Source organism: Hyalella azteca, unplaced genomic scaffold (genome assembly GCF_000764305.2).
Source record: "Hyalella azteca isolate HAZT.00-mixed unplaced genomic scaffold, Hazt_2.0.2 contig12050, whole genome shotgun sequence".
NCBI classification, from domain to species: domain Eukaryota; kingdom Metazoa; phylum Arthropoda; class Malacostraca; order Amphipoda; family Hyalellidae; genus Hyalella; species Hyalella azteca.
In genome coordinates this window covers 26,145-51,731 of record NW_025942019.1, presented here as the reverse complement: position 1 = coordinate 51,731, position 25,587 = coordinate 26,145, and the positions used below count along the sequence as shown (strand labels likewise).

Genomic DNA, 25,587 nt, shown 5'->3' with positions numbered 1-25,587 from the left:
AAACTTTTAGCGGGAGCAGAATCTGTGAATGAGTATGATGCCATGAATAACTGAATAAAATTAGTTCTGCGTGGCATCAGGAATGACATGATTTTCTTGATGCCACAGACCGCAGTGGCTTCCAGCGTGGAGACGACATGGCACCAGCAGCGGTGAGTACACGAACCCCTCACTACATTTCCCCCCACCCTGCTACACCANCATCTCTTTCTCCAACATCATGTTTCTATTACCGTAACTTACCACTTCTAACATTTATTTAGGGCCACATTTATTTCTCCTAACAAAACAGCTCAATGCAAAGTAATAGCCCCCTTTATAATTATTTTGTTCATTTACTCCATTGAGATTGCCTTATATATCCTATACGTTCATTCTATTGACTTCATGCACTGTGATCATCTCGTATCTCGCTTGATAAGAGAACGAACCAACGCCTCTGTTGTTGCCAACAATATTACGTGTCTCCGTCAATGATGATACTCTTATCAATACGTTGACTCGTGGCCATATGTGTAACTTGTGGCGAATGCTTCACAAAAATCGTCCGTTTCAAATTTCGTTGCATCACTCAAATGATTGCTCAAAACTAGCTCATTATCAGCTTTTAACACATCGAAAACTGCAAGTGATGCTTAAACTTTTCAATTGTTCCTTTATAATATAGGCAAATTTATTTATTTTTTGACAAAACAACGACTGAGAATGATGGTTATAAGTTTAATTTCGTCCTCCAGTGCAGAACCAACGAGACATTGGTGATGGTTGGTGCACACAGAGCGATGGTTCGGTCGCAACTTTGACTCTCTTGATCTGTTACAAGTTAAAGACGTGCCGCATAACAAACCTTGTCATGATTGCAATAAGTTCATTAGCGTTGAATGTTAATGGAAGACTAGATTGGCCGAACTCAGCTCCGAGTTTTTTTTTTATCTTGGAAGCTACGGCTTGTTTAACCCACGTTGGTCCATTTAACCTCGAGATGAGCTTGCTAAGTACGAGGTACTGGCAACGTGTATGGTGAAGATGAAACTGCGCGTTCTCGTTTCATGGCTGTTGAAAACATTGTTCTCGATACAAGTATATTGCATTTAACATCCTGGATGTTTTTGCTCTTCGTCACCAACGCTTCTGATTTTAATGAAGATTATTAGCTAGAGCTCGAAAGCTGCAGTGGTAGATTCTTTACACTCCCTGTGCGGTTGCCCGAGAGTGAACTAGGCGAAATAATTTAAATTGTTAATTTCTTTTGGTATGTGAAAAGTCACTTATACCAAATAATTCGTCCGTTGGCAAGAATGTCAGTTCACCGTAGGAAACTGATGTGTACCAGACATTATTTAAAATATTTTTTTGGGGAAATTACCTAGAGCCTGGTGGTCAGTAGTCTTCGGACATTCTAGATTACTTGTGCAAAGTTAACACGTTTGCTTCTGTATTCTGCAACCTTTTTGTTTGCCACATAAGGGCATATTAATTCTGTTTTTCCTCTAGTATGATTTTCGAAGTTAGTAAATATAACTTGGTCTCCAAGTCAGGAAAATACTTTGCCTTCCGTGTTGAGCTTCGGTCATTCGGCCCTCGTGCGTTGTGGACCAAAAGCTCACACCAAAAACTTGACCTTCTCACTGTTGCTCTCTTCCAAAAAAAAAAAAAAAAAAACTTCCTCGGCAATTTGTCGTAATCGCAGGCGTAAACATGACCGTGGCTGTGCCAGTCCTGCACTTACAAAGAATAAGAAACTTGAACTAAACGGAAATTATCGGGTGACGATCGAGCAACAACATCCGTGAACTCAAGCCATGAGACGGGAACGCTCAAGAGGGAGAGCTTTAAAAATTATTGTGGGTCCCTCAACCTGGTGAAAAACTTGCATACACAACGAGAAATAAAACCGCAAATTAATGCATTACCACCGTAATACTTTCCCGGAGTGTCGGATGAAAGTTCTCTTAGTCGTGCATCTATCCCAACTCGGTCCGGATTTCCAATTAAATTGTAGAAGTAAGCATATTAAGTCGAAAATACATGCAAGGAAAAAACTGGTTGGGAGGGTATGTGCAAGCAATTACTCGTACCACGAAATCATTTTGACGATAATTTGATTGTTGGGCGGACCCACGGAAAATGTTAGTTGCTCTCTCTCTTGGTCTAGGTTGGTGATTTAGATCTGTATTATACGTTTGGGTTTTAACGCTTGTATGCATGTTGACGAAGTGACCGGAACTTGGCACACAAATGCCGCTTGTCTTGGCCAAATCAAGTTCATTAAGACACGCAAAAATTCTGAATATTGAGCGTCGTGCTCACTAAGCAAGACAGACAAAGTGTATGTGGGGATGTACTCAGCGCTGAGTCGTTTGACTCACTACCATTATTTATATTGATAATATGACTTGCAGTTTCCATTAGCTGGAAATATTGTGATGTCATCTCAACTTTCTCTTTATATTCTACCCCCTCAGGGGGGACTTCTGACGGGTGTCTGTGCTCGTCAGAAGTCCTATGGGATTTCGCGCTCCTAGTGCCAGCTTCAGCGGGCTGGACATCTGAGACCTTCCGCCCCTTGTGGGTGATGAATAATTGAGACCTTCCACCTTTATGGTGATGTTCATCTTGACTTTCGGTGCGAGATAGCTTAATAGCTGAAGCGCTAGTAAACATTTGGACACTAAACTAAACTAACTTTATATTCTACTGTTGAACTTACAGCCACGGTAAGCAATGAAATGACCTCCACAGTGCCATGAAATGAGGTTTGAAGTCGCGTAGATTTTGATAACCTTGTCTTACGATCAGTATTGTTTGCCTGCTAGATCTCACATGCCTAAAACAATTGTTAAGAGTATCAATTAGCAGTACCTGGGCTCTAGGCATGTTACGCTACTGGTACAAAGCCATCAACTGCTTTGAGAATAACATCAATCGTGGCATTTTCAGTCGTTTTCAAAGGCTTCTGGAATAAAGTAGCGATGTACCTGTATCATGTTAGCTGATCTATGTCGTGTTGGGAAGATGTGCTGTGTGCCGTAGTTAGAACTGAATTCGGTTGAAGGCGCACTATTCGAAGAAAATAACTGATTTAATATTGATACCGAATGAATTTTCTTTTCTTGATTACTAAGAACTTTAAGAAATCAAACAACAATACTTTCAGAAGGCGAAACAGGTCCATTTTTTTGCTCTGGCTTCATTACTAACATTCATGTCGTCAGATATCGCCAATAATATAATCAGTGATGGCCTTCCGGGGCTGATAAATAACATGACTAACGTTATTCTCGAGTATGAAGGTGAACTTTTTTGCCACCAGCGTATTCGCTACAGATCCCTGGTACTATTAAGATACTCGCTCTGAATCTTTTCTTTTTGACACCTAATTTCTAACGCTGACTGAACAAATCCAAAGTTATTCAATGTCGCTCAGTCGAATTTTTTCAGTACGGCTTAAACTTGATTATAGTTTTGAATAAAAAAAAAAAACACTGGCGACGGCCATTAAAACTCACAAAAAACTAGATGGAAGGAAAGACGAGCGTTATGGCTGACATAAAAGCCATCGCTACTTATATGATTCTGTATCTTTAGGTATTATTTCTTGCCATACTCCACGAAATGGAGCACTAACTTGGAATTTTTTCCTCGTAGAAGCCTTCTTGAGATATGTTTCGTAAACGAGAAGCTTCATACTTTTATGCAAACTGGCCCATTAAAATAACGACTGAGAGACAGACCTTGACTTGACTGGTTAAGCACTTAAAATGAGACCATACTTATGGCCGTGCGGGTGCCCGATACCTGTGAGTACATAGCGCTTGTGGTGCTGCCTCAACAGCAGCCGCCCTACGGAGGACGCGGCCGTGGTGGTGGAGCAGCTGCTGCTGCAGGTCTTCCTTCTGGAGGCTTCGGTGCTGATGAGGAAGAGACGGCAAGAAGAGTTGGTGTTCCTCCAGCTGGAGACCTCTTCACTGGCAGGCTGGGAGGACGTTCTAGATGGGGATCTCGCCCTCTGCAGCCAGACATGGAAGAATATCTGCCGAACAAACGAGCCCGCTTCTAACGAGGATAACATACATACAAAACTCGTGGATCTTGTTCCTGACTGACCAGAAAATTCCCGTGACATGCAGGACTTTGTATATTCATTTTTGCGAAGTTCATGGAAACTTAATGAAAATATGAGTTTATGTTCACGGCGTTGTGTGTTCGTACCGATGGTTGCGTTGCTGCAGCTGCTTCTCGTGAAGCTTTAAAATAATGAGTAGCTGCTTCCATCCGTAATTGATACTTACGCCTGCCGATTTACTGCTAAATTCAATACAGTGCAAATGTGGGAAGTCACAAGTCTCTATCTTGCATCAAGTAGCTATTAGTTTCAACTTATGGTGAAGTGTTGAACGTCGTCGTATTAATGGCAAGCAGCTTGCTTTTATTGCAAATAAATATATTTTCGCGTTCGTATATTTGGCAACAAATGGCTACTACCTCCTAGCATGCACTCAAAACTTTCAGTATAATACTTGATTGAGAAACGTTTGTCGAAACACTAGAATTGTATCATCACTCTTTTGACCTAAACAATAATATGCTATTTTTGGATCCAAGTTGAATGCGGTAAAACAATAAAATATTATTAGATTCTTCATGAAATAATGTAATTTTCGACTCGCCTACGCCTAGCAAAATGTAGCTTCATCTTAATTTTGACTGGCGGTAGTTTCAGCTAAATATTGTACATTGTTTTCTTTGACAGCCATACCTGAGCCATCGGCTTCCCTTCGTTGAGTGACAACTGTTTCTTGTGGTTATTTGGTTACGTATTTTGTCGCTAAGGATATGCACACAAAATTGTTTATGATTTCAACACATAGAAGAAAGATGAGGCTCCCTAAGGTATTAAGTGTAACCGCTCTAAGAAACCTATTGATGTATTTTCTTATGATAGCTCTAGTAAAGACTAATAAAGTCACGTATCTCTTGTCATTACATCTCTAAGCTGTGCTTATGAAGGCACATTGAGCCAGAATGAGTTGTACTTTCCCATTACTGTATTAGCAGGCCGGGCCATTGCGATCACAACTTGCTCAACTGCGGTGAATTTCTGACAGTTGACTTCAATTACAGTTCTGCCTATTCTGAATTAGCGTCGTGACATTCATATGTTCTAAACTGAGTTATCACTTTCGAATACTAGCATGAAAGTAGTTTGAGTAGTGTGAGATTGCTAAGTATGAACTTTATATTGCTCAGTTGGGGCAATTCAAAAGCAAACCGCATTATCGAATATTTATAACAAATTCGTACAGTTTCTAATGAGAGCAAACGAGAAATCATGGTCCATGCATGCTAGCATCTGCAACTGGAAGCCTCAAGTACTTGGATGATTCTTTTGCATTTCTACTTGAAGACGTTCTTGAATAGTTGAATATTCATCATTTATTCATGTCCTAGAATTAAGCTACTTGATTCTAATGAAGAAAATCCTTGATATTAAATTTTAAAACCGAAAAGTTCATGAATTTTTCTGCCATTTGACATAAGTGTACTTAGATTTGTCTGTTTCCCTCTAGCTTCTCCAGGAACTGCCCAGCTTATTACCAGCAACACAGCGCATATTGAACTTACGTACTACTGCCACTTGCTTCATAATTCATTAATGTAACTCAGTCTGAGCTACTTGAATTATATGGAATCAAAAGCTCTTGTAACGAACATACAGACTAAAGGAAAGAAAACATTGCTTTCTACTCATATGTGCCTGTAACTTTAACACTGCGCGATAAATTCACAATGCGGTCAATGATATTAAATTTGTAATTAAGACCTTAATGTGTCTCTGGACTGCTACAGCACCTTTGTTTAGTGGAAGTCGTAAAAAATAATCCTACCGAAAAGTTGAGATTGTCGGTGTGAATTACTTATGACGTTGACGGTAATCTTTCTCGCGTGTCACGCAAGACTACATTCGTATTTGAAAGCATATCATTCTTCTATATGATATGAAAGCATATCCTTCTATCCTTATATGATGCTTCTTAGAGCTGCTTTTAGAATTCAAGTTGTCCGTTTCCTATCGTGGCATAGGAACTAATGAACTGAAAATGATTTGGTATAAACTTGGTTCATTCTTGGATAATAGTTTATCAATATGCATCAGCTGTTTGAATATTGATACGCACTTGTGAATGGCACGGCGTTCTTAGTGCTGTTCTACGCTTCCTGTGTTTGGTTGCTGTGACCTCAGACCATCATGAAACCTGCACGCTAGAAGCGTGCGTGTATAAAGTATTCAGCTAATCAACTTATCACGGAGCAAGGGAACCAAGTTGAAGGCAGTGAAACAGAAGGTCTAACTTTCCTTCCTGTACATCGAAAATATCATGGGAACGATCCACTCTACTGCTGCTGTCTTATTTCTTTCTCTTCGCCGGAAACAAGTCTACTTTTCTGTGAAATAATGCAAATTATATGCGTACAATAATTGAAATTATCTTACGATTACTTACAAAATAATATTGATTTTTATCGATACAGTTTCATATGCAGTTATTCCTAGAAGTCTTTTATTTTCTGATGGTTTTTCACGTCTGAGTATAAGTTTGGTAATTTCGATGCTAGCTCGCTCAAAAAGTTCAAAATATACTTTAATATCTTTGTTTTGCTTTACGTCGTGATTTGAAATACACTGAAACTTTTGCTTTGGCCCGAAAGCCTGAATGACATTCCTGAAGCATCTAGTTTTTATGTAGACATGAAAAGTTGATGACGAATAATGCTAATTACGTTTCATAGATTACACGATGCATATTTGAGATCATTACACGTTAAAGCCATTGCATGAATAAGTATTGTAGGCTGGATAAGTCATATTCCGAGCCCAAGTATTATCGAGTACTTAGCTTTCCAACTGTATGGCGACAAAGTTAGTCATTCTGTCGACTCCCTAGGCAGCATTACCGTTTTGTACATCTGCTTAACAATGGTGAGAGAATATACGTCTTGTTCAATGAAATTTGTACAGTCAATATTGGATCCAAGACACTATACTGAATAACGACTCTATGGAAGTCCAATATATACGTAACTATAAATCACTCCTCACATGAACTTACGATCATCGCAAGTCTTAAGATGATCGCATGTCCATGTTCTATGTTTGACATTAGACTATCAGTTCAAACACCTGATCAGCTGACTTAACTTTGAAAACAAGCAATTATTGCAAAGTCTCCTGTCCGGTTACATTGGAATTGAATGGTAGCTTTGGCATGCTTGCAGTGTTGGATCAAACATCACAGTTGTTTAAATAAACAATAATCTTTATTTCGGATTTCGTATTAAATTCACTTCATAGTACTCGTAAAAAATAGGTTAACTATTTTGACCTGGTTTTTAATTTTGAATGGTGTTGGTTAGTGTAGTTCCATCATGAATGAATCCTTTACTGTTGTTGATGTAGCTTATTAACGCGAGAAATTTCCTCCCGAACTCCTCATTTATCGCAGGCAGTAACCATAATTGTTTGGGCCAGTCTAGTCGAATTTCAGGTCAGTTGACCAGGGCATTCAGGTAAGCTTTCTTGTTCATTTGCTTTTGCTGAAAATACGCTTCGTCTTTGACACAGAACCTTGCATTTTTCTTTGACAATCTAAAAACACGTTTTTATATTTGACTTTAATGTTCGGGACTTTAAACTTGGCGGTGCACATTCGACCTTAATTATATAGCATGGATTCTGCAATTCGTTCCGAAAGCTTATGTTCTTTAATGAATCACGCATTGAGAGGACATCCAATATGAAAGGCACGGAATTGAACTTTTTAAAGTGAAAGCGATTCTCAAATTCTTATGAAACTCGTATCTAAAAATGACTACCAAATCTTCTATTATTAATTGTGCATCTTGTGATCGAATTTCATAGGGACATTCAAATTCTATCTCTCTTGACTAATATTAAAGCCTGGGTTCTAATTTGGTGACTTGGTACTGTAAACCCTTTCTAATCGTCACTTCTACCCTTTATTCAAATAATTTCTCTTGTGATTAGTGGTAATCAAATGTGTTTAAGTGGTTGCGGTAGTGACGACAGAACAGTTCGTATTAATAACAACAATTTTGAGTAGATTTTCTCGAACACTTATAAAAATTTTATGTGCCAGTCGTAAATTCATGAATTAAGCCTCGAACTCCCACAACACCGTGAAAGTTCTTTAACCCGAGACCCGGCTCAGGTTAGTAAATATATTGTCTTCAGATTTGACGAGACCTCGAGTCGCCTTGTACAATGGGAAACATTGAGGTGAGTAATGTTCATGCCACCAAAGTTTTATTCTTGAGTAGAAACTTCAGCGAATTTCAAAAGCCTGTGTACATTTCGTCGAAAAAAGTCTGTATACTTTTTAAGCCTCAGTTTCGACGCATAATGATGCTGTCAAGACGACTCAAAATTTGATTTGATATAAAAATTTTTCAAAATTTCAGGTCCAATTATTTTTTAGTCAATAGGAAGCTCTTCCTTGTATTTAATGCTATCAAATAGTTGCAAAAATTTGTCTATAAACCAAGTTACTCATAAATTTGTGTCTGAAGACATCTGATATAAGGGAATGATTGTTAGAGACATTAAGTTAGTTACAAAAAAAAAAATGTCTCCAAAGGCATCGCGGTGGCAGAAATTAATATGCAAAGTCATCAAAATTGTGTACAAATGCATCGCAGTTGCAGAAATTTCTGTCTGAAGGAATCAGAGATTCTCACAGTTCTTTTTTCTGAATGAACTCAGCTGGTATCATGCTTTTTTGCTAGCTGGTGCGGAAGCCCTACTGACTAAATTCTAATTTAAATTAAAAATTCAATTTCTCTGAGTTGTGAAAAAGCGTAACATTCGACGTTAGAAACGGAATTGTTAGCAGGTTTTTCTGTGGTTTCAGCCTCGAAGGTGGAAGTGGAGTTCGATTCATCAATTGAAAAAAAAACTCGATGGGGGCTCGCCAATGTCGTTCTTGATTTGTTGTCTACAATTAATCTTCCCTTGGTTTTGAAAATAACCTTCACATAGCTCAACCTGTGTTATTTTAACCGGGTTCCTTAATTGAAGTTTTCTTTAACTTAGACAAATAGCCTGGCAAGAACACCGCCAGTTTTGGAACCGCGGTTCTTAGTTCAACTCAAAAATACAATAATAAAAATGAAAAGTACTATTGCAGAAGGTTGCACTCGCAATGTTACAATCTAACAATATTTTTATGTAACAACATTTTTAATGTTTTATTTCATTTACCTAAGCTTCTAGAAGTGAGCGTTTAATGATAATAGACTCTTACGTACCAATCAAATTGATAAGTTGATGTTTTAAATGGATTGTGAATTTAGATCTAGTAATTGCTCTATGATACCACAGAAAATGAGAAATTTTGATTGGTCCTCTTTGAAGCCTGAACTTGAATTTTTCTTCAGCTAGTCTGCTTTTGCAGTGCAAATTGAGGAGCTATCCACTTGACCATTATTTTATAAACTAATTCAATAATGTACAAATGTTCTTATATGATCGAGTCAACCTTCTTAAAGACGGAAATTGTTACTTGAAATAAAAAGTTCAGAAGTCCTGCAATCTGTAAACATTGAGAGATCTGCTTGCTCTTCATAATAAGAAAGTCAATACATTTCTGTGTTCTTAGCATCGCTTATAGGCCCTGAGAAATTTCAGTGGCAGCCTGTACCGTGTTCAACGAGTGCACGCAATAATGAAATGAACATTTTCCTTGGAAGGCCGTGCGATTGCTATTCAATTTCTCCTAAGGAACCATGACACATGAAATACTTATACAAGCCAATGTTAATTCATCCGTGATAAATATAATAATAATCCCGAGTAATGAACCAGCACTCCAAAGTTATTTTCCCGTTAATAAACAGTACCAACTGAAGCGGTTGCAATATTCCCTGCACTAATAAGCCAGCTAAATTATCTTAGGATGCTTGGTATGCTTGCAGCTTACTCGTTGACTTACATTGATCATTTGATTCAACAGGAAATAAGAGGACTTGAAACAATTCATCTCACCTTCAGTGATGATGGGAACTTTAGTTGACTACCAAACGCTGGCGAGAAAAACGGTGTACAAAATAATAACTTCAAATAACATCTTGTCTCGAATACTTTTTTGTCTTCTTGTGTTTCGTTCTCATTACTTTTCACCCTATGTTAACCTTACCTTCTGGGCGTTTTTGTGTTACCTCTCCTTTGTTCGAGTGCTTAGCAGTGGTCCTATACGCGAGGATGTTCCAAATAGTTTCGAGTATAGAATGCAATAGAAACCTGACACAGCCTAAAAAATTAATACAGGTTTCGTGTTGTGGTCCTTGTTCAACTACCCTCTGGAAAAAGTAAATTTCGACTGCTTCAACAAAGATCCCTATTATAAGAGAAGAATCCTAAACATAGAAATTGTCATCTCGTAGAAACTTACTTTCTCACAGTTGAGAGTGATGACATTTCTTTGTTGATTTGTATCTATTGGCTATCGACTAACTTGAGTAAACATACCTTGAAACTAACTCTTGACTAATATCTATTACTAGAAACACACGCTCTTTAAGTATTGAAAAATGCATCTTTCTGTAGTTATTAAGATGATTGATTATACACTTGGGTAATAGATTAACGGTTCATTTCTTGAGGTTGCTTGCTGTCCCTGGGAGTAGTTGCATGCCTTATACTAACCTACTGTATATACTCGTAGTTAGGTGTTTCAGTACACAACTAATAATAACCACTCTCTGAGGCTAGCGACAGCTTCTTTGTTCTTTATCACTCGAGTTAATTTATTTTGCTTCTCTCACCTATGCTAATAAAATATATAACATATTTAGTATCGTAGCGGCTCAACTCGGCAGAAGAATATACCAGCGACTGAACATGTGCTTTGTGGGGGAGGCTATAACAAAGCATATTCAACATGATGTATGTAACGTGAAGCTATAACAAACGAGTCGGCCAATCTAGTCCTCTTGCTCACATTTATAGTACAAGAATCTGATGCTTTGATTTGTTATTTCTGTTAGCTACAGAAAAACTTTTAGAATTATTTCTAGAATCATTGTTCGATACGAAAGTTATCTAAGCTTAATTTAAATTTCAGCACTGTAAACAGCCTCCGGATGAGCGAAAAAGCAATTTATTATCAATAATCACCTGCTGATGGCTTATTCAGACTAACCTGTCTTGTCAGCCTCGAAGGTGGGCAACATGCCAGTTGTAAACATGGTTGTCATATTACAACCTGCCGGTTTTGTGCCGTCTAAAAAGTTATTGATCATCGCTAAACATAAGACTCGTATTGGGGTGGCACTGTGGCAATAAAGATCTCCTTGATCAGCAACAACAGATTTTTATTCGAACAAATCGCGGCACAACAAACACCGTTCCTACCATCTCATGCTCTCGATCTATCCAATCACGAAATTTTGTTCATTTGTAACATCATCCGCAGCATGACTTCAGATTCAATTGAGAAAATTTAAATACATTTGGAATCTTGACTGCAGTTGCGATGCCTTTCACGTTTGAAAATCGTCCTCAACTCGACCATCAAGCCTCGATTGAATTCATAATTAAATATTGTTTTGTTTGTTTCACGAGCCTAAACGCGTAGACTGTTCTCATCTTATCGTTGTCATACTCATTTGAATTAACGCTTGTCATATCTGCCTCAACTAATAACGTTATTTACTGTGCGTGAGCAAAACGCTCCAGCACCTGTGATGCTAACCCCTTCAGCAAAAGCACCACAAATCATGCTAGCCCGATCCTCAAGTTTCTGGTCAGATTCCTCTTGTTCCCTAACACTTTCGTTTTACATTCCCGCCTTACCTTACCTTACAGTACACCACTCTACGTTGACCTCACACAACCACCTGCATTGAGCAGTTAGAATTTTCCCGACATTTCCCCTCAGCATCGAAGAATATCTTACATTGAACATTGCAAATACAATCACTCGCCCGATCCAAGGACCTACTTCATCTCGCCCGTTCTAGCACACGCGCACAGTAATGCCAGTAGTAAACGTGAAGTACCGACCTGCACGTACATCACACACACTGTACTGTACTGCTGTGTACACACAACAGCACACATGTAGTACTTCACTCAACACACACACACTGTACTGCTGTGTACACACAACAGCACACACACACACACACACACACACCAGTTGCTGGTGCCGCGTCTTCTGCAAGGGAAGAATTGTACACATGCGCCCGACGCTCCGCCGTCTACCTTGCCCCTCGCACTCTCCGACCGCCGCAATCTGGCCTTACGCCGGTGAGAACCACATACTGCTCTCTATTTTATGTCCAGCTCTTTTGTGTTCACATAAAGTAGTATTTTCTCTCTGGTTCTACTAAACTTGTTATTAAAGTAGCAGTGTTTTGTCTACATGAACTGTTAGACGCTACATTTGTTGCTATGTGGTACCCTTTTAAGTAGCATTTCGCTTGCATGACCTGTGAAGCTACACTTCCTGTCCAGCTTTATTTTTAATCGCATTGACTGGCTCATTATTCTTTTGCATGCTGACTGGTTCCTAACCAGAGTTTCTTCTTCAATTAATTAATGCGGTATTTATCTTGCTGCAGGTGCAATTTGTATTGAGTTTAAATCTATAGAAGTTTTGACTGCGTTTTCATCGGCCTCTCTTAAAAAAATAATTGTTCGTCAACAGCACCTGTTGCATCACTAAAGCTAAACTTTTCATACTTGGTTTTCATTCCAACATGCGATTTACATGAAAATCAAACCCATTTTAAACATCATTAAAACTTAACTAGTTGACGTAAACTCGAACAGTGATGCCTGTTGACTTAGATGCATCATTTTCTGCACTCGTACCAAAAATCAGCGATTAGTTCGATAGAATTTTTCTGAATTGGCTTTAAATCTCGTGGGCATTCTTCAGAGCAGTTATTGACTCTGTCAGTCATTCTTTGCTGTCGTTTTGGATTTGTTATTCATAGTTTTTTAACCTAAAATAGAAATTGGTGCACTTTGTTTCTTGGATTTTTTGGTGAAAAAATAACAATCATGTTTTTGTGTACAAAATAGCCTTAGGCAAAATTTGAAGTGTTGTAGAATTGAGCCGGAACCATTACTTACGTATTGAATTCACTATTTAGTTTTTTGCAATATTACAGAGCTTTGCAATCTTTGGTTCCATTATTGGCTTAATCCTATACCGCCGTATGTCACTCTCCGGGAACATAACATTCAGCTTAAATTATACGTAAACTATTGAGTGTAGCAACCTGAGACGTTTGTACGCAGCAGAGAACATTTTAAAGTTGTACGTGGCGGCAACCATCAGTGCAAGTCATTTTGCGTTCACTAGATCGTATCCTTTTTGGGAAGTAGGCTTGTGACAATATTGCTCCGGTTACTCGTGTCACGCGGTAGACGGGTAGAGGGTTGATCTCGCTCCTGAGGCTGGGATGGAGCGAGCGTTGTGTAAGCGTCGCACCTTAATATTCCTGATTGAAGGTCGAGCAGAGAGGTTCCGAAATAGCTGAAGTTTGTTGTGTAGCCGCACATATTGTTTCCTATAATGTTAGTTGAATTTGCACGGTTCGGGCTCAGGGGTGTTATCGAATTTCAACACTGAAATTACCCCTTGCCAGTGCGGTACTAGTCAATATTTTGCGGTTTTTATAGGGAGAATTGTGAATTTCTATATCAAATGCCGTGGTTGTTGTCAGTCATTTTTTTTTGATAGCTACCATGGAGATTCTTGAAGGGTTAAAAAAACGATTAATGTCTTACCATTTTAATTTTTTTTTGCTCAATTCTTGAGTATTAAGTAACGTACCATAGAATGTGGAAGCATTGCATGAAGCGATATTTTCTAACTCATATCTACCTACATTGTACAGTCAAGTAAGCTATAAAGGGCAAATGGACCAACGTGTGAAGGACAAATAGTGTTTACTTAATAAATCAAGTTTTTTTGTTATTGTTGTAATACGCCTTCATCCTGTCTTGACTAACTTGATCTAAGTTACTGTTGCAACTTGCAACATCCCTTTATCCTGTCTTGGCTAACTTAAAATAAGTTACTGTTGCAACACCCCTTTATCCTGTCTTGGCTAACTTGATCTAAGTTACTGTTGCAACACTCCTTCGTCCTGTCTTGACTAACTTGATCTAAGTTACTGTTGCAACACGCCTTCATCCTATCTTGCCTAACTTGAAATAAGTTGCTGTTGCAACACGCATTCATCCTGTCTTGACTCTCAGGTATCTGGGTTTGCAAAACTACTGTAATCCTCTAATTGTGACCGAGAATGGACACCTTTGGGTTACTGCATCCAAAATGTTGACCTATTCAAATTTATTCATAATGTCAACATTACTTCAAAATTCCTTGAAATCCAAATTCTCATTCATAGTTTCTTGCCAGGATTGAGGGCGATTTTCTAATTTTTCAACAAGTCTGGTGGAGTTGTGACCTTATGTCTTTAGGTTTAGTGTCATTGATAGTGGGATGATTAACGAAAAGATTAACATGTCATGTAACGTCTATGCTGACAAATTCGTTCACATTTTGGTTTAGAAACGCAAAAATTTGACACAAATAACTTGCAATCAATACAATATTTTCGATACCGTAATAAGCAAGACTAACATAAGTTTATCAAGTATTACTGGAATATTACATTTCTAAAACAAGTATATACATCTGGACTTAAATTGTTGTTATAATTATGAAGCCAGAAACCTTCGTAATTTTTGTTTAATATTGATTTTGTTGACCCATATTTATGTTGTCTATTTATATTGATTTATATCCTACGGATCTTACTGGAATTGTGCCTAGTGTAGTGAGTCAGATATCAGCAATAAGCGACTGAATAAAATGCATCATGTTAGTCACTGTTTGGCTCAAAAACAATATTGCCTTTTTTGGAAATTGAAAGTTAGAGTAGGAATAGAGTTTAATGTCTGCTCAGAAGAAAGCCCTTTTAGAACGAGACTGTAGGTGTGGTATAGCTGTCATCTTAACTCATTGTAGTAGTTAGTTAGGGTGCATAGTTAGTCAATATTACAAGTTATCCATTATATAAGTACCTGATTTGTGTCGCTTTAACAGTGTTGCAGGAGAACATCAGTTATTCTGTAATAACAATGTAATCATCCATTCTACTGTGAAGTGTAACAGAATAACATCAGTTTTAGTCCAGTGTAAGACTGCAAAGCCATCCTTTTTGTTCAGTGTAAGACTGCAATAGCCATACTTTTGTCCCATGCAAGACTGCAATGGCCATACTTATTGTCCAGTGTAAGACCGTTGAGCCATCCTTTTATCCAGTTTGAGACTGTAGAACCAAGTTCTCGCTCTGTGTAAGATAGGAAAGCTATTGGGTTGTCCACTGTAGAGCCAGTCTCCTGCAGTGTAGGATTGTAGAGCCAGTCTCCTGCAGTGTAGGATTGTAGAGCCAGTTTCATGCAGTGTATGATTGTAGAGCCAGTCTCCTGCAGTGTAGGATTGTAGAACCAGTCTCCTGCAGTGCAGGATTTCATTGACAATCTTTTAAGCAAAAACCACCAAATCATGGTGAAGAAAATAGAGCGTAAGTACTTACGTTCACTTAGCGATTTTTGAAAGTATGGCCCCAGGATTATTAAGTTGAGCTTGCATGTGTTGTTCAGATGGCAGGCTATCCTCGCATGCACAAGCGCCCCCTGGAGCCGCCCCTGATGCGCCCCCTGCTGGGGGGCTACTACTAGTCCAGTCTCACCGCATCTCCCCTTCCCTTCACTCTTCCTTCCCCTCAGTGTGAGTGCTTGCCTTCCTCGCAGTTACTCAGTATCTATTTCTTGCATTTACTTTATATTCGTTGCGTTTTTGTGGCTTAGAAAGTTTTTTTTTTTTGCATTTTCAGGTTTTAATTTTCTGAACTCCAATGACTTCAGGCAATTTTTATTGATTTTTTTATGATATTAATAAACACCAGTTATAATTATATTATTTTTCTTAATAAACATCAATTGATATAAACAAGGATCCATGCTTGAAACTTTCTTACATGTGTCTTGATGATATATTCTAAATCCTTTCATTGTGAATGGTTTGCTATTAATTAGAATGAATTTCTTAATTAGTTTTATCCCGGGGACAGCGTGCATGTTTCAAAGTCTTGCTACAAATGAAGCCATCTTGCCTTGCCCTTCCTTTAATCCCATCGTCTTGCCCCCTCTATCCAAGTATCTATCTGTTGCCAGTATATTGTCTTCATTTACTGCCAGTATATTGTCTTCATTTACTGCCAGTATATTGTCTTTATTATTAGAACTTTTCGAAATAATGACTCGCTGAACGTCGCCTCGTCTCTCCTTCCAGCTCTGAGTACTATCACATTAAGTCATATTAATTTGTACCAATTTTCCCAATATTTATCTATTGACTTTGTTAAATTAGCTTATCCTCATAAATTTTTCGTTTTTGATGATTTCTCTTTCAGATTTTTGGATACAAAGAATCCTAACTTTTACTTACAAAATTGTATCTTGTCTCACATATTCATTAATCGCTATTGCTAAGTTAAGAAGGAAGTGCCACCCGTAAGAAACTTATGGATGATCTTAGTGCCTTTCCATTCAACACTTGCCTGTTCGCCATGTTTCTGTTTCTCCCATTTTCAATCCAAGATTCGTTTCAGTTAGTACTTTCTTGAGATTACATTCAGCATTATAACTATATTTCATGATTCATGACATTAAATTGACGCTCTTCTCACTTAAAGCACAAACGATACTGTCTCCTAGAATGTAGTTTTTCCTCCAATCAGCTGAAGTGTTTTCTCTTATCTAGTTATTTCACCGATCAGTCAATGCAATCCTCTATCTTGACTCTTGAGGAATCATTCTCCTTAAAATTTCAAACTAAAAAACATGTTTCACAATCGGATAATTTGAGATGTAAATTTCCTTTTATAGATTTCCCTAGCTTGCTTTCTTCAGTGACGCAATACAAGCTCAGTTTAAGCTTGTCGTCACCAATAATATTGCAAGACTTCAGCTGTATTTCCGGAATATGATCATTCAACATTGCACTATATAAGTGTTTTTCAAACTTACCTTCCATCTATGATGTTCATCACAGTTCTGTATAAATTATTGAATATGTTTGTTGTGGGTTGTTCTGTCTCTGTCATATTTTAATTAGAGTTCCTATCTGTGCCTACTTTTAATTAATTCTCCATTACGTTGTTTCAGGCAAAAGTTTTGTTACTTTATTACTGACTTACCCAACTATGTGCAGGGCAAAGGTCGCATAAACAACGGCCGGTACGTCCGCTAGCTCAGCTTTGTGAGAGGACAGAAGACTCTGGGCAACTGATCCGTCTTTCACTGCCGCTACCGTCACCTCAACATCACCCAACAACATCGTTTATTTCCCAGGCATGGGGCTGACGAAATACATGCTTAGTTTTTTCCGAGATTGCATTTCATCAAGAAAATTAGGGAGCTACTAGAAATATGTATTTATTCTGAATCGGGTGTCAAGTTGGTAATTGATAGTCTATGCAAAGGAATTAGTCAATATCTACATGTTGTCTATTCATAATTTTTCGCTGGGAAAAATCTGTTGCTATTGGGAAAATTCGAGTTCTGGATGTATGAAAAATTGTGGGTAAATTTAGCTATCGCCAATTCTGAAATTCTAGTCCGGTTGTGAGATGTCGTGGTGGTTCTTGCAGTGAAACATGAGATATTGGTGTGTGAAGTGGACCGCGACATGCGCCGTTGGGTTGTCAAGTCTTTACCGCCTGTCCAGACAGAATTGTTTTCTCGTTACAATGCTATTCGCTACCTGAAATGCAAAGGAATTAGGTGGTAAGGGGTTGAAGAAGTGCAGCGCAGCTCTGACAACACATCCTCTCACTATGTTACAATTAGTGCTGTGATAGTTTTATCGACTTACTCTGGAGCTTTTCTCCTCTGACCAACCCTGCTCTCTTTCGCGTGTAACACTCCGAGCGAGGTCGCTCGTTAATACCAAGCTTCATTAGTTCTCATCTCCCAATGTGAGATTTTTATGATTGAGATACTCAAGTGTAGATGAAACAATCCGTTAAAATTCTTCGCTTTTCGTAATCAAATGTAAGGAGATTGCGTTATTGACGCAGCCGTAGCCTAACGTCTCTTAGTACGAATAGAATTTGCCAATTTTTTCACCATAGATGGTCAAGTAGCCCCATTGCATTAACACTTTCATCCTCCTGTTTATCGTACAACGAAGCTGCCCGAAATGTTTCTGCATCAAAGACGTAATTTCGCTCGTAATTCACCACCGCTATAAGTCGAACTACTGAGATTTTTCTGCTGCCGAGGCTAGCCAGCTGAGAAAACTTTACACCACTGCTTCTTATGTCACTGACGAGCCATCGTTCGTGTAACTTTTGTCCTTGACTGTAGCTGAACACTTGATTCCCTTGCCTACACATGCCTTTACCAGCGCTTGTCCCTTGATACCCATCCTGTGCACAAGGAGATACCAAACGAATCATTTGGTCTGTATTACCTACCGTCTGCAATATTTCCCGTTTAGGCCAGATGGATGTCGGCTGCATATGCAGTTTTTCAGGGTTAATCTTTACTACGTAGTAACTCTAGTAACATCGACTCCCCCTACGCCATCAGCCTCCTCCGCCAGACTACTCCTCATTCTTTACTGGCAATTGCTGTCTGGTTTGTGTCTCCTCAGAGGTTTTAATAATCCCGTCCATCTCATACGAGTGCGCATTTTAGCTATGCTTGAGCCAAAAAGTTTGGATACGGTGGGCTATAAAGTCTTTCATATATCCAATGGCATTCACCGAAAAAAACGTGTAGTATTGAGAACGTAAATTACCGAACGATTGGTATTTAAAACCAAGTCTAGTGTGCGACCGCGAACGCACGTCCCGATCCTGAATATTCTAATATATCAAGTAAATGACATTTTTATACGGGACCGTTTGAATAATAGAATCATGCATATAATAAATAGTTCCTCGCCTTTTCTGTTGCACTCAAAAAACCAAGTCGTGTTTGATGGCTTGTATATGAATTATAATTCCACTATCTTCACAAATTGCGGGCTTCTCATTGGACTATAAGGTGAACAACGCGTGTTAAGGTTGAGAATGATGCTCGCCAATTTTAATAGGTATTCGTTCTTATAGCTTTCGTGATACAATTTGTGTATCTGGTCAGTAAAGAAGATCCATTTTGCGACACTTTCACGGCTTCAAGCAAAATTACTGTATTTTCACATCGCGTTTATGGATGAAGCCTCGCACAGTTACTAACTGTAGTGGAGCTTTCAGTTCGATCTTTTTTTAAGCACTTAACGTCCAAAGCGACGTATCGATTATAAAAAGACTGCAGCATTTAATAAATCGTTTTATATGGTGAACACAGTGAAAGTATAATGAATCATTTAAATACTCGCGCCTCTTGGTGCATAGCAGAGACAAGTTAAAGTTATACCATCATAGTTATATTGTTTAAGCCGCGGGCATATGGCCCTTTCAATGAGATATCTTGCTCTCTGCAAATAACGTTGTGTCGATATCAGCTGTGTATTAACCAAGTGTTCACCATAAAGTAAATGTCTTCAGAGCTGCAGTCTAAAACTCTAAATGCGATGAAAAGGAGGAAAGAGTTGTATTGCATTTGCTCGTGCCCCAGGTACATGGAGTTTTAAATGCAAAATGTTTCTATTATCGTGCCCTAGTGACACTCGTGTGTCGTGTCGTGCTGGCTCGAAGTTATGCTGGAGTTAAGATCCAATTTGTCCGAGACCGTTTATTTTAGTGGTCGCTTGGTTTCCTTGGGCGATTTTATTCGTACGTTAGCTTTTCATTGTCTCGTATGTTGACCAACATACTATGGCCGACATCCGCGTTTCTGGATCGTGATTGTAGCCTGTGTTACTGGGTTACCAAGAGTCCAATGGCATCTCAGCTTTACCGATGCCACCAAAAATGAGGTCTTTTCCTGAATTCTTAACAAAAAACTGCAATTAATTTGTTAAAACTTAAATTATTTTTTGTTCTTTTTTGCCTAGAAATAACTGATTAATCCTTCGCGTTTGTCGAGCAGGCTAAGGACCGTCGCGTTTAAGGTTTTGATTGCTGTCGTTAGGCACGACTAATTCTCTGTTTTACGTACACCTTATGGTTATTGTTGTACGTACACTTTATGCTCATTCGACCGAACTGTTTTTAATTCGAACTTGGATAAAAGTTCCTTAATGTTCATGGGCTGAACGTGCTCGTCTGTATATGTACTTTTGCATCAATATTTTTATTGGAGAGAAATTGAAAAAATTCTAGTTGGCAACGTGAGACCAAATTTATGTTTGTTGGAAACTTACCAAATCTATCGTAGATTTACATCTAGGAAGATAAGATGAACTTTCATGTTCAGAAAATGAGAATTAAATTTATTTTGAGAACTTCAGAAGCAGATTTATTTTCAACGCTTTATTGGAAAGAAACGAACTGAAATTATATTCAGATGGAGATATAAATGTTCTTAGATATTATTTGATTATAGTTTGAGTATCAATGACCTGGTCTTACACGAGCCACGTTTTCGGTTCTCTAAAATTATTTAGTTTTAACGTTGGCTTCAATTATTCTCAGTAAAGTTATTCCTCCGTTTTTCGCTTTGTTCTTGTGGGTGGATAACGTTGATTAGATTAAGTATTTCTCTTGTAATGATAATGGGTGTGTCTTGCCTATAAGACGCGTGCTGACAAACTAAGGGCGTTTTTCCATAAGCTTTCTACCAAAATTCTGTTTACATTGAATTTATTGTGCGCTTGTGTCTGGAACCTATTTATCGAGTTTTCATTCAAATGATCGAGCGTTAATACGCAAATTTTAACATATGGTAACCAGTTAATGGCAAAAATGACACCCTGGAAACTAGACTTGTTTTGAGTGAAGAATGAAAACGAACGTAAAAATAAGAGTAACTAGTCTCCGTGCAGTTCTGCTGTCGGTTGCAAAAAAATGAAGCAATGAAGAGTAGAAAACTTTAGGAAGAAAGTTTTTAGATTGCCAGTGCGCCCTTGATACGCACCAAGGCTGAGGTTGTTCGCTGACCAACCTGCTGAATGTTGTGCGCTAGCGTCCTGTGCTGTCAGGCCACGCATCCTGCACACTCTTATTTGTTACCTTCATATTTCATACCAGATAGAGTTAATTGACAGTGAATATCCGTGAAGAAAAGAATATCTAAATTTTGTGGTGCAGATATTACGGATAAAAATTGGTCGTATTACTTATATGCTTATATTGGTATTATTTACTAGCTTCAATTGAGAAAGATAGGCAACGAGCATCAGTTTTACCTACTTCTATTTTAGTGTTGACACATAAACTACTCCATCATATTGCCGAGCCTCCTGATTTTTATGATGATTTCCGTTGATATTACCCATATGATTTTGGTTAATTCTGCTCGTATGGTGATTTTGTTTCGTAAAATAGTGAGCTTATGCTTCTTTGTCTAAATGCGCTCGAATCGTGCAAGAGGTCAGAAAATGATCTATATATAGTACGGAAGGAGACATTTAACCACTATGACCGAGTTGTGAACTTGAGAAAATCAATTGGTTCTCTGCAATTCTCTATTTGATACGAACCGATCCTTCAGAAAGCATATCTTTATACTTGTACCAATTCCTAAACATGGCTTAGACAGTGCAAGTCGCTAGCGGTCCGTTCTAAGCATTCATGAGCTGTAAATTTACTCTCGTCGTCGTTTATTAACCGTGTACGCTAGTATACTTATAATCTTGACTAATAATCTCGTGTTGTAGCTATTGCCTCCTTAGATCATGTGGCATAGCCGTCCAGGTTTATATCTCGCATTTCAATAGGTTGAAAGCGATCACGCTCCTTAAATTTAACTCAAAATTTGCGGCACGTTAATTGCACGGATAACTTTATTCATTTCCTTGAGATTTGTATTCATCTTTATTGCTTGAAGTCTATTGTCGAACTTTCTGGGTAATTTCTTGATGAATGATGTATGCATACCGATTGCATGGTCATCGGTAAATTCTTATTATTTACTCGTATCTATTATTTAGTGGAAAATCGTTATTTAGCAACCTTTGTCCGATTCGAAATCGATGTACGACTTTTTGACTGCTCTGTACCTCGTGAGTTGTTTGCCGTTTCTATGGTGGATGTAGGGTTTAGATTTTAGGTAGCTGTTTGCATGCATTACAATGGAATAACGTCACTGATTCTCATCAGAGATATCTTCTTGAGGCCGAGCGTGGCGCTCTGGCTCTCTTGCTTCATTTCATGTCTGACGAGGCGGTGGACTTTTTTTGTCAGTCTTTGGACTGTCTTTTGAAGCTCACTCCTAAGCTCTTTGATGTTAACGGCAATGTTTCATACGTCTTGATTGCTAATGTTTTATTTGTAAGTAAATCATTAATATTTGAAAGTGTTTGGCAGAAATGTCTATAGTTCCTATGTCGATGCTCGTAGTCAGTTTATCGAAGCAGCTCTTGTCTAAAATTTATTGCGTATGTTATAGGGCTTCATTAATTCATTGTGTGATTATAAGACGACGAATAAGAAAACATTTGCGTTAGCATGAAGCTGTGCATGAGGTCGCGCTATCGACTGCGCGTGAAGTGAACCTTAGCTGCGCGTCTCTGAATTACATTAACAGCTTGTATCCTATCAAAAGGTTGGAATTTCAATTACTGATTAACTTTATAATCAATCGTTCATTCTAATTGCACTTCACTTTCACTTTTTTTGTACAAATCCTACAAATTTCGCGCGTAAAATGTGTGTCTAAGACCATCATTATTTCACTTCTGACACTGCTTTCTCAAACAATTTGGTGTTTGCTTACTTCTTTGTAACGACTGATGAAAAACAAAAACAGTGATTACTTAAGTCCCCGTTAATTCGTTTGCGTAGCCCCCTTCTGACGAAGGGTATTGGATCGTGTATGTAGTAGCTTGTATTCGCAGACCTGTTCCCAGAGTTCGTCTCACGCTGATCGTTATGCACGACCTCTCGTCAGTTGTCTGCATGAGTTTAACTCTTCGTGTTTAAGTTAATCGCTGTACTGCAACTTTGAACAGATACAGCGGTATGAAACAATTGTAAACCAAACTTGTGCACTAATCTCAAAATAATGGCAGGTGTGAGCAGTTATTTGTTTGTACTATTTACATGCTATGAGCTTATTTAGGTTTACTTTCAATTTCGAAAACAAATGATGGTATCCGAGTAACTTGACTGATGTAGCAACGACTAAAACTGGCTCCAGTTAGCCATTCGATCGTAAGTGTAAAACATTCTCGAATGTATTACATTGAATTGAATAAAGTATTTTGTGAATTTTACTGCAAATTAAGCATGTGTTGAGAGTAGGTATGCACTTCATCATGAGTTAATTGTGAAGTAGATGTGCGTGTAGTCTGCAGTAACTTTTATTGCCTCCAGCGTTGTCTTGGCAGCTACCGCGCTACATAATTCTCTTCAGACCGCCCGGTCGGCAGCAGTAATTCTTACCTTTGTTTTCAACTTAATTTTATGATTCTTATAAGTCACAACCGAAATAAGAGAAGTTGAAAAATTGTATCCTATTTTTTCAAAATGGCTATTATTGTAGCATCAGCTTTGATTTATAGATTCAAAAATTTTCGGCCGGTCTCATTACGAAATTTGTTTTTGTCAACGGGGTAGATATCTTATCATTTTTATCATGAACAGAGAGAGTAGTATTTATTGTTCTTGCTACGGCAATATTTCATGCGTTGTGTTAGTATTGTTCGAAATTTACTTAATGATTGCGTGAATGGTAATTTGCTAAGTGACGACCTTAGTTTTGTTCCTGTGTAATGTTGACAAGATTAGTGCAGGTATATTTAGGTAGGCCGACCGGGTGCGTTGGTGAACTTGTTACTGTAAGTCCTGAGAGCGCGACGCTTGGTTCTTCCCTCACCGCTCACCTGACAACATTACCATCCTCACTGAGTGCTCAGCCCGCCTTTAATGATCATATACTAGACATGCTCTCACTGCCACGTGCAGCTTTGCTATGAACCGCCCCGCGGTTCTATGAACTAAATATGAACTTTGCTATGAACTAAATATGAACTTTGCTATGAACTAAATAGAGTCGCCTTCAGAAATTATTAGTTCCTCTCAGATTTCTTCTAATTAGCAGCAAAGAATGCTAGAAACTTTGTATTCTCATATATACTTTCATCATTTTTTATATTAACACGGTTGATGTTATCAATTATTATACTAACATTCTTTGTTGTGTACTCGCGTTCGAGCTTCTTTAATTTCAATTCTGAATTACATTGGTCCAAGTGTGGTGAAACTCGCTTGTGTTTCAGAGTTAGATCATAGAATAACTTGAGCCATGCTTCTTACTTGACTACTTTAAAGCTATTTAATTCATCATCAATATAAACATCCATAATACAAATTATGCAACGTGCTAAAAGCTGTTTTACAAATTGATAGTTCCGTTAAGAATTTGACATAGGCAATACACTCCATGAGTACGAACACCTTGCGGGGGTGACTGCAACATTTGGGCGGGCTAGAGCACAAACTCCTGTGATATGTCGCGATGCGGTGAGGAGAAGACCATTACAGTGCTGAAGGACATTGCCAATCCTCCTACTCCTGATAACACACATCGCTTTCTTTGAACGGTACCTGAGTCTCCTAGAAGTACTGATGACTTTGGCCTTTAAAATGGTTATGGTCTGCCTTCTCGAGACTCCCATTAAGTCTTAGTGTCTTCGAAAAAAAACTAAATAAAGACACATGGAAGTATATTTTTTTATACCGTCTGTTACTTAATTTTTTTTTTTGTTCTCATACCACTGACTATCTCTCAAAGTACAGTTTAATAAAGTATTTGAAATACCATGTTTTTATTTTAACTCGGCCCCTTTTGTAGTTGCTACAGAGTTGAATATAGATGCATATAATGATAATATGACAATGAAATAAAATAATTGAATTAAATATAAATTATATAATAAAATTATAGCCTCGTTGCAGAACGTTGTTGGTGGTCTTGACAACGCCTGTCACGAGATGAGTGTGGATTTGTTTAACAATGAAGCCGCTCAAACCATAGAAAAGTCTAGTTAAGAATTCAATTCATATGACCTTTCTCGCCTCTTGTTTATGCGAGCACCTGTTATAAATCGAAGAAGCGCTAGATACAGAGAAGGAAAACTACTAGATATTCCATCTCCATAAATCTTGCCCACGACATAAATCAATCTGTCAATAATATTTTTAATTTGGTTGGTAGACGGTGCCATGTAGACCCAGATTCTCTTATTTAATGTTGATTGCACCCTACAATCTTTCGTGTTAGATTATCTAACAGCTTCGATCGCTGTAATTGAGTCCATCTGCTGCTCTGAAACCATTATCCTGCGCACACTGGACTAATGTGTCTCGGGGCCTACGGAGAGGCTAAGCGGTCTCTCCGCAGGGAGATCGCCTCCCGCGTTGCGGTGA

The 25,587-nt window shown here is 38.3% G+C and overlaps 1 long non-coding RNA gene across 2 annotated transcripts; it reads left to right on the top strand.

The window, feature by feature from the left end:
* Positions 1-107: 107 nt before the first annotated feature.
* LOC108666556 lies at positions 108-24,981 on the top strand. Of its 2 annotated transcripts, XR_001930500.2 has the most exons (4): positions 108-152; positions 3,836-12,328; positions 15,707-15,833; positions 17,319-24,981. It is a non-coding gene; the product is annotated as an uncharacterized LOC108666556 (long non-coding RNA). The 2 variants fall into 2 exon arrangements; XR_007156993.1 differs by lacking the exon at positions 15,707-15,833.
* Positions 24,982-25,587: the final 606 nt, after the last annotated feature.